This window comes from Lynx canadensis, chromosome F1 (genome assembly GCF_007474595.2).
Source record: "Lynx canadensis isolate LIC74 chromosome F1, mLynCan4.pri.v2, whole genome shotgun sequence".
Classification (NCBI taxonomy): Eukaryota; Metazoa; Chordata; class Mammalia; order Carnivora; family Felidae; genus Lynx; species Lynx canadensis.
The window spans coordinates 20,592,726-20,610,265 of record NC_044319.2 but is presented as its reverse complement, the minus strand read 5'-3'; the positions used below and the strand labels follow the sequence as shown (position 1 = coordinate 20,610,265).

General features: G+C 39.3%; 1 protein-coding gene and 1 pseudogene across 4 annotated transcripts in view; both read left to right on the top strand.

Annotated features, from left to right (window-relative positions):
- The window catches only part of ABL2 (ABL proto-oncogene 2, non-receptor tyrosine kinase), a 108,507-nt gene that overhangs the window by 38,436 nt on the left and 52,531 nt on the right, over positions 1 to 17,540 (top strand). The window lies entirely within an intron of this gene.
- Positions 394 to 2,571, top strand: LOC115505576 (annotated as a pseudogene).

The window sequence follows — 17,540 nt, the reverse complement described above, 5'->3', positions numbered from 1 at the left end:
CTAGCAGTGCTATTGCTGGGTTATAGGGTAGGTCTATTTTTAATTTTTGGAGGAACCTCCACACTGTTTTCCAGAGAGGCTGCACCAGTTTGCATTCCCACCAACCGTGCAAGAGGTTTCCTGTTTCTCCACTTCCTCTCCAGCATCTATAGTCTCCTGTTGTGTTCATTTTGGCCACTCTGACTGGCGTGAGGTGATATCTGAGTGTGGTTTTGATTTGTATTTCCCGGTTATCTAAACTTTTCAAACTTAATTGCCAGCCTTATGGTTGTGTTTATTGCTTCCTTATTTATTTTGTTTTGAATTCATATTTTGCATAGTTAAATTTATTTAGAAGTGAAGTATGCAAAGTGGAAGTGGAAATTTATCTGTTAAAAGCTTATAGAACCCGGTCGCCTGGGTGGCACAGTTAAGCTCCCAGGCTCTTGATTTCACCTCAGGTCATGATCTCAAGGTAGGTAAGACTGATATTGGGCTGTGCGCTGACAGCAAGGAGTTTGCTTGAGATTCTCTCCCTTTCTCTCTGCCCCAACCCTGCACGCGTGTGCGTGTTTTCTCTCTCTCTCTCTCTTTCTCTCTCTCTCAAAATAAGTAAAAACAAACATTAAAAAAATAATAAAGCTTATTTTTGTAAGAAGTTCCAGTTTGGTTATATAGGCTATCTGATTTATGGAATATTTTACGACTTCCATTGATATTTTTTTGAGGTACAAATAACTGGAAGTAGATGATCATGGTTTTGCTGATAAAAATCTTTGGGACACTTGGTTTTAACATATAACTAAGGATGTTTTTAGTACCATTTTAATTTGCTTAAGAGTTTAAATTAAATAGAGAAAATGGCTTTACAACTAACTTTTAAATTTTATATAACTTTATCCCTAAAATCTTGTTGACATTATTATTTAGCGAGTGAAATTTTTACAGATGTGTAGACACAAATTTTATTAATTCATAACAAGCTACTTAGTTTCCAAAGTTTTGAGGTTATGAGGCTGTTAAAAATGGCTGAATTTTGATGCAGTAAATTTTCTTGTAAAAGCATACTTAAGAAAAAGATGACTGTAGTGGCCCCTGGGTGGCTCAGTTGGTTGAGCGTGGGACTCTTGATTTCAGCCAGGTCATGATCTGAGGGTTGTGAAATCGAGCCCCAAGTGGGGCTCCATGCTGCTCATAGAGCCTGCTTAAGATTCTCTCTGCCCTTTTCCCCCCGCTGGTGTGTGTGCGCTCTCTCTCAAAAACAAACCCCCAAAAACTATAAATGTAACATATATCCTGTGTATCTTTTTGTTTTGTAAGTTTTACCTCAATTCTGAACTTAGTGTAGTTGTTTAAAAATACATTTTGGGGGGCACCTGGCAGGCTCAATCGGTTAAGTGTCCCACTCTTGATTTTGACTCCGGTCATGATCTCACAGTTTGTGAGATCGAGCTCTGAGTTGGGCTCTGTGCTGACAATGAGGAGCCTGCTTGGGATTCTCTCCCTCTCTCTCTGCCACCCCCTCTCTCAAAAGAAAGAAAAAAACATTTTTTGTGTGTGTGGATGTGTTTGAAATCACTGAATCTATCAGTTTCCCCTTTTGTAAATTGGGAATAATACTAGCACTTAAGTCACAGCGTTGTAAAGATTAAACAAGATACCATGTGTAAAGTGCTTGGCACGTGGTAGATACTGGTTAAGAATGTAGATTTTCTCTTCAAGAAAACACCAAGTGGTAGATGACACTCGTGCTGCAGGAGGGCCCTAAAGCCCAGGTCTCTGCATTGGAAGGTCGGGACAGGGTATCTGGGGTAGAGGCGGGCACATGGGGCTCCTGCAGTCAAGGCCAATGACAAGGAGTCAAGGACATGAAGATAAAGTCCCTGGAGGAGATCTCTTCTCCCTGCCCATCAGGGAATCTGAGATCATTGACTTTTTCCTGGGGACATCCTCGGGATGAGGTTTTGAAGATTATGCCTGTGCAAAAGCAGATCCCTGCTGGCCAGTGAGCCAGCTTCAAGGCATTTGTTGTCATCGGAGATCACGATGAATGTGTTGGCCCAGATGTTAACGTGCTCCAAGGGGGTAGCCACTGCCATCCATGGGGCCGTGATCCTGGCTAAGCATTCCATCATACCAGTGCAGCGAGGCTCCCAGGAGAGCAAGATCGGCAAGGCCCACACTGTCCCATGTGGGGTGACTAGCTGCTGTAGCTCTGTGCTCGTGCGCCTCGTTCCTGCCCCTAGAGGCAAGGACATTGTCTTAGCCTCTTTGCCCAAGAAGCTGCTGCTGATGGCCGGTGTGGATGACTGCTGCACCTCGGGCAGGGGTTGCACTGCCACCCTAGGCAACTTTGCCAAGACCCGCTTTTTTTTTTTTTCTTTTTTGGCCAAGGCCACTTGTGATGCCATTTCCAAGACCTGCAGCTATCTCACCCCAGACCTCTGGAAAGAAACTGTGTTCGCCAAGTCTCCTTATCAGGGATTTATTGTCTTGTAAGGACCCACACCAGCATCTCCGTGCAGATGACCCAGGCTCCAGCTGTGGCCACCACATAGTTTTATATAAGAAAAATCAGTGAATTAAAGCCTGGAAAGAAACGAAACAAAACAAGAACGTAGACTTTCTGAGTTAATATCCCAATTTTGCCACTTACTTAATTGTATGACCTTGTAAAAGTTATGTAGCCCTTCTTAGCTTCCTTTGTGCCATCTTCTTGAGTCTTCCATACAGGAAGCTCATGTTTGCAGTGGAATCATTTTTTTTTTTAAGCCCGCTTCCTGCTCAGAGATGTGGGGATCCAAAGGGCAGTTTTCATTTTGCATTGTATCTGTCTTTTTAGTTCAACCTGGCAGTATTTCTGCTAGTACAGTTTTTGTGATAGGAGTTCTAGTATTTTCATATGTATTTCATATGCTCAGGAAGTGATGTAGTAGAGACGGGGAGAAGGGCAGGAAAGAAGCTGATGATACGGTAGAGAAGAGGAGAATTTCTGGAGCTCATATCATTGAGTTGGTGGTAGGGATTGGAGCTCGTGCACGAGAGAAGGGATTGGATGGTGAAAAGAACAGATAGTTCATTTATTATAACAGGAAGGAAGGCAGAGCACATAGGTGCAGATAGATTCTGATACTGTTGGTGGATGTGATAATTCCTCGAAATCCTCTTCTGATGGCTTTAATTTTCTAGCAAGTCGTCAGCTGAGAGTGAGAAGGGGCATGGAAGAAGGCGTTAGAAGTTTGAGAAGAGAGGAGAGAACGTGTCATTGTTAAGAGAAGTGGGAGAGTGAATGGGCTTGGGAAATAGAATACCAGGCCAAATTCAGGACTCATTTGAGGTTAAATTAAAGGTCATGAGTTAAAAGTGGGGGCAGTCAGCTTGGTTGTGTGCCCTCTCCTTTAGTAGTAGGGGAATGGACAGAGAATTGAATTTAAGCAGGATTGTGGTTTTGCAAAGTGAGTATCTACAAGTGAGAGAGGAGCGAGTGATCATAATGATGGATCATGGAACTTAAACTGGGTAAGGAGAGAAGAGAGGACTTCCAGGGGTGAGGGAGAGTGAAAAGATTAAGTTAGTAGATTTAAGGTTCTGGTGGGATCAACTGTGATGGCAGAAGTTCATGTATGAAAAGGAAGGAGCTGCTAGTAGGATAGAACATATATTCAAAAGTGGTTGCATAAAATTGAGATTATTGAGAAAGGGGCATTGTAGTGTGTGGCTGGGGTAGGGTTACATTTATTTCTTTTTTTTTTTTTTTTTTTTTTTTTTACGTTTATTTATTTTTGGGACAGAGAGAGACAGAGCATGAACGGGGGAGGGGCAGAGAGAGAGGGAGACACAGAATCGGAACCAGGCTCCAGGCTCCGAGCCATCGGCCCAGAGCCCGACGCGGGGCTCGAACTCACGGACCGCGAGATCGTGACCTGGCTGAAGTCGGACGCTTAACCGACTGCGCCACCCAGGCGCCCCGGGTTACATTTATTTCTTTGATCTTCACGAAGTTCATTTAGTTCTTTGATCATACAGCAACTGTGTGATGTAAATAGTGTAAGCATCATTATTCATGTTTTATGGATGAAAAAAACTGAAACTCAGAGAGGTTGGACAGTTGCCCCAAGATCACAAAGCTAGGACTCAGACTCTATTACTCTAATTCTCAATATTCACTCCTATACCATACTATATCAATTTTCTGAAAGTTAGTGACCTGTTACCCTCTCTTTGAAACTAAAGAGCAACCTCAAATCAAGACTTTTAAGAAATGTACAAGAACAAAACTGTTTTGCTCTTCAGAAATCTTTGGAGACTTTGGGATAGGGGTGATGTTGAGGAGTTCATTGCTTCTGTTATTATCTAACTGACCTTATTAAACACACATACAAACACACACACTAGAGGCTTAAATATGACAGTTTTGTTTAAAATCCTGTATGTAAGGAGACTGAAGGTGGGTGGGGGACAGGACAAATAGGAATGTACTATTCTTTCAGCAGCATGCCTGGACAGACAGCTGTGCTGTCAAATGTGTCTGCTCAAATCCATGTACATTCTTTATGGTGGCAATTTGCACCATTGCAAGTCTCTAGGAAAGCATAGTTGGCTATTGGATAATGTCCATTTGGGATAGGATTGTCTCCTCTCCCCCAGTAAGATAGTAATTATGCTTTTTCTTTGTGTCCTTATACATTTGGCTTTATGTTTGTGGTAGACTTTGAAGAGTTCTTCAAATGTGAAGGAAGAATGAAGGAATTATAATTAAATATAATATGAACTTATATTTACCATTTTGAATGTTTGCCAGAGTACAAAAATAGGATGTCTAAATTTCAGATTATTTATTTATTTATTTTTTAATTTACATCCAAGTTAGCATATAGTGCAACAATGATTTCAGGAGTAGATTCCAGTGATTCATCCCTTATGTATAACGCCCAGTGCTCATCCCAACAAGTGTCTTCCTTAATACCCCTTCCCCATTTAGCCCATCCCCCCCCCACAACCCCTCCATCAACTCTGTTCTCTATATTTAAGAGTCTCTTATGTTTTCTCCTCCTCCCTGTTTTTATATTATTTTTGCTTCGCTTCCATTATGTTCATCTGTTTTGTGTCTTAAATTTCTCATATGAATAAAGTCATATGATATTTGTCTTTTTCTGACTAATTTCACTTAGCATAATACCCTCTAGTTCCATCCATGTAGTTGCAAATGGCAAGATATCTTTTTTTTTTTAATTGCCGAGTAACATTCCATTGTGTGTATGTATGTGTGTATGTATATATATATATATATATATATATATATACACACACATACACACACCACATCATTGGGGCGCATGTGCCCCTTCAAAACAGCACACCTGTATCCCTTGGGTAAATACCTAGTAGTGCAATTGCTGGGTTGTAGGGTAGTTCTATTTTTAATTTTTGGAGGAACCTCCATACTGTTTTCCAGAGTGGCTACACCAGTTTGCATTCCCAGATTAATGTTGTTTTCATGCTTTCTGTTCCTAATTTTTCTTTCTTTTTTTTTTTTAAAGTTGTTTTCAATTGTGGCAAAATATACACAACATCAAACTCCTCGTCTTCTCAGATAATGCTTTAATATACTCAGGTATATTTTGTTCATATAATCTGTTTAAAGTAGGAGTAGTTTTTTGCAACTATGTGGATGGAACTGGAGGGTATTATGCTAAGTGAAATTAGAGACAAAAATCCTATGACTTCACTCATATGAGGACTTTAAGAGACAAAACAGATGAACATAAGGGAAGGGAAACAAAAATAATATGAAAACGGAGGGGGACAAAACAAAAGAGACTCATAAATATGGAGAACAAACTGAAGGTTGCTGGAGGGGTTGTGGGAGGGGGGATGGGCTAAGTGGGTAAGGGGGAATAAGGAATCTACTCCTGAAATCATTGCTTCACTGTATACTAATTAATTTGGATGTAAATTAAAAAAAAAGTTAAATTATAAAAAAAATTTAAAAAAACCTGATTTAGTAACTCAAAAAAAAAATAAAAATAAATAAAAATAAATTAAAAAAAATAAAGTAGGAGTAGTTTCCTGCGGATGACCCTTACACCCTTCGGCCAGCAGAACTTTCCTTTCCTATCTGTTACCAATCTTCTATCTCCTACTCTACTGAAACCTTTTACCCCAGTAGAATGGAGTCTCATGACAGGACAGGAGGTGGAGAAGTGGTAGACCTTCGCAGCTGATGCTCCCTCCTACAGTATCTGTGAAATGTGGGTCGTATCTGTTCCTTTCTTCCTTTTGCTCTAGAGCGTTCATGCCAGCTCCTCAGGGAGAATGTGTAGGAAAGCCTTCGGCTTGAGTGATACAGCTCTGATCTTGTGACTTCCTTAAGAGCTTTCATTCATTTCTTACCATCTTCAGGGTGAGGTCTAAAGTCATTAGCAGAGCATCATTCAAGGCTTTCGTGGTCTGGTGCCTGCCTAATCTCATACATGTTCTCTAGGTTCCAGACATACTAAATAAAACACATGCAGTTCCCTAAATACGGTTTGTGCCTGGCACATAGTAGATAGTCCAGAAATATTTCTGGAGAGAGAGAGAGTGTGCACGAGTGAGTGTGCGTGTGTGTGTGTGTGTGTGTGTCGGTGTATATAAGTTGTACTCTTTTACATGCTAACTTTTATTCCACAGCTACCTCTTTAAGACTCAGGCCAAGAATCCTCTATCAGTAGGCCTCTGCTTTTGTCTATACTAGTAAGCACTCCTGCTCTGTGATGTCAAAACATTCAGGCCACATCACTGTATATGATAGCTGATTGACTTCTTGGTTTCTCTCGTTAGCATGTGAGATGCTTGAGGGCCAGGGACCATATGTTATTTACCTTAGTACCCTGTAACTCTTCTATTCTTCATAGAGTTTCATATTCATATTCTTCATTTTTTGTTACTAAAAGCCTTTAAGTTAGCTGTTGCTTTTGTTTTCTGATGTTTACATTATATAATGTTATGTATTCAATATTCCTGACCTTTTAATTTCATTTCTTAGCCTTCCCCAGTGAAAATTACATGGACGCTTAACTTGTGAAATAATCAGTATTTTATTTAATTTTTTAATCAGTGTTTTAACAAGTGTATATCATACATCATAATTAGCGTAATGCTTATTATAGGATTGGGATGTTGGGTAGGAAAATTAGAATTGCACACTTCATTTCCTGCAGAGGAATTATCTGAGCGCTTTAAATAGTTAAGATTATATAAGCCTTATCCTTCTAGATCAGTACATTTGAGTTTGCAAGTCTTAAATTGGTGACTTATTATTTTTTTTTTTTTTAAATTTTTTTTTTCAACGTTTATTTATTTTTGGGACAGAGAGAGACAGAGCATGAACGGGGGAGGGGCAGAGAGAGAGGGAGACACAGAATCGGAAACAGGCTCCAGGCTCTGAGCCATCAGCCCAGAGCCTGACGCGGGGCTCGAACTCACGGACCGCGAGATCGTGACCTGGCTGAAGTCGGACGCTTAACCGACTGCGCCACCCAGGCGCCCCAAATTGGTGACTTATTAAATTGTTGTTACTTAAGATGTAACTATTGTTACTGCATTTGTGTTTCCTAATTTCCACTCTTTTATCAGTGTTGCTTTTCTTTCTCAATCTTAATGTCAACAGTTGTGTCATTCCTTAGAATTAATGACTTAGTTGGTGACACATTATTTGTTTATAGGAGAAGGCTTTATTTTAAATGTTCTTCCTTTTTAGAGTCCAGAATCTTAATCATTTTACCAGAAGGTTTACTCTCTCTCATTTGGGTGAAACAGTAGATAAAGAGACTGTAAGCATACTAAATAAACATGGGTTGGATTTTTTTGGGGGCATGAACCTAAGTACAATAAAGATTTATCCTATAGGGGCAACTGGGTGGCTCAGTCAGTTAAGCATCCAAGTCTTGATTTTGGTTCAGGTCATGTTCTCTTACAGTTTGTGAGATCGAGTCCCATGTTGGGTTCTGTGCTGACAGCATGGAGCCTGCTTGGGATTCTCTTTCTTTCTCTCTGTCTCTCTCACAATAAATAAATAAACTTAAAAAAATATTATATAAACACTGTGACACCCCAAATTAATTAAAAAAAAATTTTTTTTAAGTAGGCCCCACACCCAGTGTGGAGCCCAGTGTGGGGCTTGAACTCACAACCCTGAAATCAAGACCTGAGCTGAGATCAGGAGTTGGACGCTTAACCAACTGAGTCACCCATTTTATTTAGTTGTATTAAATTAAAACCAACTGAGTCACCCATTTTATTTGGTTGTATTAAATTAAAAAAATTTTTTTTAACATTTATTTGAGAGAGAGAGAGAGAGAGAACGAGCGAGCAGGGGAGGGGCAGAGAGAGATGGAGACATAGAATCCAAAGCAGGCTCCAGGCTCTGAGCTGTCAGTACAGAGCCCGACATGGGGCTCGAACTTACAAACTGTGAGATCATGACCTGAGCTGAAGTGAGACGCTTAACCAGCTTAGCCACCCAGGCACCCTAAGGCCTTTCTAAGAATAATTTTTTTTTCCTGTTGTAGGCCGACTTTTCCATGGCAGACCTACCTGCCTGCAGCAGATAAGTTTTTATGGGATCACTCTTTTAAAACATTTTTGTATTGTTGGAACATTTATGTAACATAAAATCTGTCATTTTAATCATTTTTGAGTGTACAATTCAGTGGCATCAAGTACATTTACAGTGTAATGCAGCTATCACCACTATCTACTTGCGAACCTTTTTAAACAACTCAAACAGAAAATGTGTCCCCATTCCTCTCTCCTCAGTCTCTGGTTACCTCTAATCTACTTTCCTTCTTTAAGAATTTGCCTATTCTAGATATTTCACATAGGTGTGTTTAGTTTATTCCACTAGCACAGTGTTTCAAGGTTCACTGTGTTATATAGCATGCATCAGACCTTTGTTCCTTTTTTTTTTTTTAATTTAAAGTTTTATTTACTTGAGTAATCTCTGCACTCAACAAGGGGTTTGAACTCACGACCCCAAGATGAAGTCAGCATGCTCTTCTGACTGAGCCAGCCAGGCGCCCCAGAACCTCATTCTCCCTGAGGTTAACTGTAGTTGGAAGGGGATGGTATGTCATGACTATTCTTGGAACTTGATTTGGCTGTTAACTGTGCTTCTCTGGCAGAAGCCAGAAGGGTTGGGTTGGATCTCAGGGCATCTTTGGAATAATCAAGATGCTTAGGGTAGCAGCTCGGCTTGCAACCAGAGTTCATTCCTCTTACAGTGTTTTTGTTTGTTTGTATGATTGATTGATTGATTGATTTTTAATCTCTTACAGTGTTTTTAATCCTTTTCTTCTTGTCAGAAACAGAAATCTCCTTACTAGTCTCTCTCTTCCCCTGGGCTAGGCTAGGGTGTGAAATTAAAGCTTATTTTTTCTATTGGCATGCTGACTCCTAAGCTTGGCTTATCAAAATCAGAGTTTTACTTCTAAAAAATGCTCACCTGCTTGTATTTTTCTTAGGACAGGAACATGTAACAACAGTAAAAATTAAAATTGGCTGCTGTTAATAACAGCCTTATTACTTCTGTTTTTTTGAATAGCGCTTCACTTTCCCAGATACTTGCCCTCATCTCCCAAGTGGAATACTCTCAGGATTTTAAAAAAACCCTTATGCATATAATTAAAAAGGAGTGATTATTGATCTTGATTAATTTGTTATAACTTCTTTTGATTGTAGAGACTGTGGTAGGAGTTTGTGTAGCCTGGGATCTCCTTTATTAATTTACTTCATCATTCCCTTTCGTCAGCGTGTATTTGTTACTGCCTGGGGCATGAGCTCACATTCCCACTTACTGGACTTACAAGACCGTGGCATGCCAGACAGTAGTAAAACTTCCTAGCATATCTGTCTGCTAGGAGACTAAAATTAAGAGCTAGTTGTTTATTCCTTTAGGACATCCATTTAAGGAGAATAGTTCCTGCCATTCTAGCCCACTCCTCAAATAGCTAATTCATTTCTTTTAGGTAGCTTCACACTTGTCTGTGTTAATATTCTAAATACGCCACCAAATATTTATTAAGTTTCTGCTATTGTGAAACAGTCTTAGCAGTGGAAGTCTGGTTTCTACCAGCTTCAAGTGACTGCTGATGGCTTTTCTTCTTCTGAGTAGGACAGGGCCTACAGGAGGCCAATTCAGGGGGGTCCAGGGAATAGGGTCAAGAAGCTAGGTGAACACCTTGCAGCCTGGACTCACATCCTGTCCCTCTTTATTTTCTCTCTCTGGCTTTGACATTCTTCATTTTCTTGTTGCTGTGGCCATGTAGGCTTTCAACTTTGCCAGTCTGTGCCCAAAACAAACCAATACAAATCAACCTCCTATCTTTTTTCATCTTCCTGAGATAAAAAATGCTCTAGAAATTTCACAGGGAGTAACAAAAGGTTCAGGCACTAACATGACAGGGATAATCTAAGAAGGTTCTAAGCCTTCTTTCTCCTTTTTGCTTAGAACTGGTAGACAAGTTGAAGGGTATGAAGTTAGAGAAGGTTTTAAGACTGTACTGTGGACTGAATGAAATGATATTCATATATGAAAGTATTTCAGACCAGTTTTCAAGTGTACATACGGATGTGGAAATTTCCGGGGACAATATCAAAGAGGAACTATAGTATTGGAAAGGCTTTGCATCTCATCTGTCTGTAAGTATAGTGATAGGGTAAACTTTTTCCTGATCCAAGGTGAGGAGGTAGGAGAAGGGGAGGGAATCCTATGTTGCCAGGGCATGCAGGGAGGGAGAGGGAAAGTCAGAGGGAAAGAAAGGAAGAGAAACCGTTAGGGGTGAAGGGAGGCTCTGCGACTGTTTTTACGGCATATACATAGGTCAGTCTGTACAGAATGTGAATTTTTTTTTTCTTCACATAAAATTTGAGATGCACATACATACACACAATAAGGGGAAACTAATAAAAATGCTTGTTTGCCAGTACGTTTTTTTTTCCTCACAGGTAACAGTATGCTTCAGGGTTTTTTTTGAGAGTGTCTTTGTAGTTTATACTTAAAAAAAAAAATTTATTTGTTTTGCTTTTATGTAGTCACATTCACTTAGTGTTCAAATGTCATTCTTTGTCAGTTAATTTGGATTGATATCCAGGTAAGACCTATTTGTTACAATGGTATATTTAATAATCGATATAATTATTTAATGATAAACTGTCTAATGGAACTAATACGTATCTCAGATCTCTGATCTGTAGGTTCTTTACCTCCATTCTTTGTTTTGCACAAAGGAAAGGGTTATTATTTCTAAAAAGCCATTAAAGCCTTTTGTAGCTTTAAAATTTGTTACTCTAATTATATCAGCTGTTTCCTAGAACATGCTTTCAAAGTATTTCCTAATGGTTTTGGAAGGATGCACATGGAAATTTTTCTTAAACTTTTCTTTATAATTTATGATTTTTAATAGTTTCTAAATGTCCAAATGGGGCTTGCTATATGCATATTTTACACTACAAATTTCCTCATGATATTCTGGGTAGACATTTGTCTACCCTGTTAATTTAGTATCTTCAATGGAGATTTGTTTGCTATATGGCTAGAGTTAAAACAGAGTTAGCAGGGCACCTGGGTGGCTCAATCGGTTAAGCGTCCGACTTCAACCCAGGTCATGATCTCAGTTGTTCTTGAGTTTGAACCCTGTTTCAGACTCTGTCCTGACAGCTCAGAACCGGGAGCCTCCTTCGAATTTTGTGTCTCCCTCTCTCTCTCTGCCACTCCCCCACTTGTGCTCTCTCTCTTTCTCAAAAATAAACATAAAAAGAAAATAAAACAGCTAGCCTGTATGTCTGTCTAATCGGAAAAGAATACGCTTTAGGACATGATTGGAAGAAAACCAGCAGTGTTTTTCTGCCTCCTTGTTAACGCTTAAAATTCTTTGGGGAAATTTCTTTTATTTTTAACTGTGTAACCTGTTAAAACATAAATATTACTATGTAGCTTTTGGGCAGGGTGGGATTCAGTGCCCTTATTCTTTGTAAATGTTATTTATCAGGTTATCTTTAAATTTCATAGATTATCTTTAAATTTTAAGGCTCTAGAGCACAGTTGTTTGGCAGACCTTGCTTAGAGGAGTAAACACCTTTAGCTCTTTATTTATTAAAATAAGTGGAATCTAGTCTCTTCCTCCTATTACTACCTTCCAATCAAAGATAAAATAACTTCAGCTCTTTAGATAGAAAAAGACTGATTTGGGACAGTCTGTATGTGCATTCATGTATACGTGCACACACACAGAGTAGTTACATCGTGAGGGGTTAAAGTCCTTGTCAGCTGGGAAGACAGGTCGGGAAAGGAGGGTACCTGCCTGTCAAGGCCTGCTTCACCATCTTCTCTAGGATAAGACCTGGTTAAGGAGTTAACCTTGTCTTGAAGTGTAGCATATACCAGCTTTTAATTCTCATCTATTTGAAAATGCAGATTACCTATTATTATTTTTAAGTTGAATTAATTTGTTTTTCACTTTGCCATGAAATCTTTTGAGTTTTAACTCTGTGATCAGTTTTAGTGAGGAGAAAAGTATTTGTGGTCTCTGTTGGGATTTTTTTCTTGGGGAAATAACATAGCAATCAATAAGGGGCATTTGTGACCAGTGGTACTTAGGCTGATGATTTTATTGTTCCTTTTTTAGAAATGAGAGAATAAATTATGCAGGACTGGTCTGGGCACATGAAAACATGAACATGAAAACTCATTCTTTGAAGTTTCACAGAGTTCCTTCCCGAATTTTATTTCTCTTTCATTGTAGGTAAGGTGTAGCATAATTAAGTACATGTTGTACTTCCTAACAGTGTGAGATGAACTTAAGTCTATATCATCCTCTATGAGTGTTGTGGAGAAACTTAAGTCTTGATTGCAGTAAACTATGAGTCAAGGAGTTTATTAACCAGCTCAAGATTGATCGACTTGAATATATTATTTGGCCCACAGAGTAGATTTTACTATTGTTTATTGGATATTTTGGGCATTATTAGTATTACTAAATGAACTTGAATTTGGCTAAAAATTTGAAGCCTCCATAACTGGGGTAGTAAGTCATGCTAGTTAGTGTCATAGTGGTTTTCTTCAAACTTTGGTGTTCACATATTTCCTCAAAGGACTTATGAAAGATCTAGGTGAGAAGAGGATGTGGCCATGAAGGGGATAGCATGAGGGGGATGATTGTTCTGTATCTTGTGTGTGTTCTGTATCTTATAGAAACAGGTGTTGATTACATGAATTTGTACATGAATTAAGATTCATAGAACTATACACCAAGAGAAAGAAAGTAGCTGCTCTCTTGCGCGTGTTTTGGGTCATATCAGAAACCAGTTTCATCATAAGTTTAAATAATTGCAAATTATATAATTTTTTGTATTTTATAAATAGCGACATTTTAAAATAAAACATCATTATTTATTACTTATTAGTTACTTATGTTTCAGAGAGAGAGAGAGAGAGAGCATGCGAGTGAGCACGTGCATGGGAGAAGGGTAAAGGGAGGGAGTGAGAGAATCCCAAACAGGCTCCATGCTCAGTGCTGAGTCTGATGGGGGGCTCGATCCCACAAGCCTGGGATCACGATCTGAGCCAAAATCAAGAGTCAGATTATCAACCAACTGAGCCACCTAGGTGCCCCTAAAGCAAAACATCATTTTAAAAAATGTATCTAGGAATCTAAATACTGTAGTGATTCATCATTACCATTATCCATTATTAGCATTATTTTATGAAGTATATAAACAGGCTCTTTTTTAACAGCTGAAAGTTGGAAATTATTCCTGTTTTTCTTTGAATTTGTGTTTCTATTCCACTTCCCTCATGGAAGTTTATCCTAATGTATTTTGACCACCTAAATACCATGTCCTAGTTCTCTTCACCTATGACAGATACATAAGTTGAAATTATTTTCTTTTTAGTTTCTCTGTTTAAAACTTTTTAGGATTGATTTAGGATTTTAACCTACTGGCACATAACCACAAAACAATGTAAGTATATATTTTGATAATTAAAAGTAAAATTTGGTTGGAAATACATTATATTAGTCATTGCTGCAAAAATGCTATATAATAAATAATCTGGATCTCAGTAGCTTAAAAACGGCATTTCCTTTTTTTCCTTCTCATCAGTGTCTGGGTCAGCTGGGATTTTGTTGATCCCAGCTGAGCTTGCCTAGGTTCAGTGAGATTTGGCTCTGTGCCCACAGGTCTGCTCTGCATGTCCCACAGTCATCTAGTGCAGACAGCAGGAACACAAGAAGGGTGAGAAACAAACACACATGAAGGCTATTAAAGTCCCAGCTCCAAATTGGCATACTGCCCACACTGTTGGGCAGAGAAGGTTACATGACCAAGCCCAGCATCAGTGGGGAAGGGAAATCTACTTTGCCTATTCTAGTGGTAGGTAACCGCAAAGTCTTTAGCCAAGGATATGCATTATAATTCTATAATAGTGAGGACCTGAAAAATTTGGAACAATAATCAACTTCTTTTGTGCATTTTTTAATGAGATGTTTTTTCTTGTGTCTGTGGATGTTATTTACTGGAACGAGACACTGGATTGAGATCTGAAGCAGTTGGAGTTAGCCAGGCAAAGTGGGAGTGGGGACCATGGGCAGAAAATATTTGGGGCCAAGGGAATAGTATTTGCCAAAATAAGAGACAATCTGTGAAACTAGAGTTGAGTATGTCCAAAGCATAGTGTGAGAGGCCAGGTGTTTATCAAAAAAGAGAATGGGCAAGAGAGGTAAGGCCTCAGTCACTGTGAAAGAGCCTTTTATGCCATGTGAGGGAAATTAGGCTTTAACTTGAATGCAATGGAGAAATCATTGGAATGTTTTAAACAGAGTATGTTGTGATCAGATTTTCTTGTGCTCAAGAAAAAAAAATCATCTTGGTTGTATATGCATATTATAATGATGTTAGAGAAGTCCAGAGGTGGAGAGTCCAGTGAGGAAACCATTGCAAAGACCTACGTGAAAAATGAAGATGGCCTAAACAAAAGGAGTGGAGTTAGGGCTGGAAAGAGATGGTAAGCCATAGAAGAACTAATTTGAAGTATTTTCAGCCAGTGAGTACATTGGTCACATTCTCTCATCTATATATAATTTTGATGTTAGAACAAGGGCAATGTTTCAATTAACATGTCATCATTTTTTAGTTTATGAAACAGTGAATGTTAGCAATTTTTGTTTAAAATAATGTGTAGGGGGGCGCCTGGGTGGCGCAGTCGGTTAAGCGTCCGACTTCAGCCAGGTCACGATCTCGCGGTCCGTGAGTTCGAGCCCCGCGTCAGGCTCTGGGCTGATGGCTCAGAGCCTGGAGCCTGTTTCCGACTCTGTGTCTCCCTCTCTCTCTGCCCCTCCCCCGTTCATGCTGTGTCTCTCTCTGTCCCAAAAATAAATAAACGTTGAAAAAAAAAAATAAAAAAAAAAAATAATGTGTAGGGGCACCTGGTGGCTCAGTCAGTTAAGCGTCCGATTTGTGATTTCTGCTCAGGTAATGATCTCATCACAGTTGTGAGATCGAGTCCCATATTGGTCTTCCTGTTGGACACAGGGTTCCACACTGGGTGTTGGGCTTAGCCTGGGCATGGAGCCTGCTTAAGATTCTCTCTCTCCTTTTTCCTCTGCCCCTCCCACGCTCTCTCAAAAAAATAATAAAATTTAAAATGATTTGTAAATAGTAAAGTTACAAATCCCAATTATTAATATTATGCAGGATGTTCTTTGAATAAGAACAGTATTTTGGGGGGTGCCTGGGTGGCGCAGTCGGTTAAGCGTCCGACTTCAGCCAGGTCGCGATCTCGCAGTCCGTGAGTTCGAGCCCCGCGTCGGGCTCTGGGCTGATGGCTCAGAGCCTGGAGCCTGCTTCCGATTCTGTGTCTCCCTCTCTCTCTGCCCCTCCCCCGTTCATGCTCTGTCTCTCTCTGTCCCAAAAATAAATAAACGTTGAAAAAAAAAAAAATTTAAGAACAGTATTTTGGGTTTTTTAAAGGTGGGGGGGGGGGAAGGGTAGAGGGATAGAGAGAGAGAATATCCCAAGCAGGCTCTGCATGGACAGCGTGGAGCGCCACATGGGGCTTGAACCCACGAACCATGAGATCATGACCTGAGCCGAAACCAAGAGTTGGACCCTTAACTGACTTGAGCCCTTAGGTGCTCTGGTAATATTGTTTTATTGAGGCTAGAGAAGCACTATTTATTATCTCTGACCTAGTGTGTGTAGTGTTTTTTTTTAATTTCCTTGGTTTAACTATTTTCCCCCTCCCCCATAATCTGGAAAACTCAAAACACCTATTTGTCTGAAAGAAAAACTCTGGAAATTGTTACTCTTCAATGGTTTCTAATTGCCAGCAAGATAAATCTGAATTTTTTTTTGTCGTGGCATTCAAACTTCTCTAAGATCTGGTCCTTGCTTACCTCTCCTACTTTAATTTTCTTAGCACTTCATTTTATGCACATGTCCCCTCCATTCAAAAAAAACAAACCTTGGGCCATAATCCTTTTTTTTCAGTTTGTAGAATGTACTATGCATCTTATTATCATTAATCACACTTTACTTGGAATGTCTTCATCTCATTCACTTCACCTGCTTCAGATGGTTGATATAAATATGACTTGTCTTTAAACTGGAGGTGATCGTGAGCACCAGATTTCTGAGGTGTATAAATCTGAGCCAGATTTCATCTTTCCACTTTACTGATCTATTCCTGGTGCTTGTTACTAGTACTTGGTACAAAGTGGATGTTCAGTAAAGATTTCAATAGTAATTCATCAATGTATTATTCGGAGTTAGGCATTTCAGAATTTCTTGTGGATTGCGTTATTTTGTTCCTTTATGGGTACACAGACACATTCATAAACATTCCGTGCACAGAAAAGTGTGTGTGTGTTTGTGTGCATGCGTGTGTGAGCAGTTGTTGCATACTTCTAGTCTCGAACAGCTGAGTGCTTGGATTACAGAGGATTGTATTGTAGATCTTTAGGAATGATGTAGGTTTATTTGTGAGTCCCTTCCTAGGAATGTCAGCTCTGAGCTTGCACTGAAGTCACTGTACCAGGTGCCAGCTACATGGACTTTGAGAATTCCACGAGGGAAAGAGGATTGGCACATTCCTTTCATCCCTGAGATATTTCATTATCTTTTGCCTTAACAACATAGGCAATGATGTGTTTCTGCTAAGATGCAAAGATCTTGGAATTCTAAATTCCACAAATTTTATGTGTTTAGGAAGGCCCTTTCCTCTCAACTTGTGTCACGATTCTGAACAAAAGGGTATTTTTATCTAAAAATAAGTGTGGAAATTTTAAGTTCTCAAGCTGCAAATTCTAATCTGTAGGTATTGCTAGATTTTAGTGTTCTGTACATGTGGGAATGTATATATGGCGTGGTTATGCTTGTTTTCATTTAACTGGTGTGAAATGTGTATCAACCTATGTTTTGCCTTTTTCTCTTTATTTTTAAAGTTACCATACAGTAAAATTGGTTTTTTTTGTTTGTACAGTTGTATGCATTTTAACTTCTGTAGTTTTGTGTAAGCTCACAAT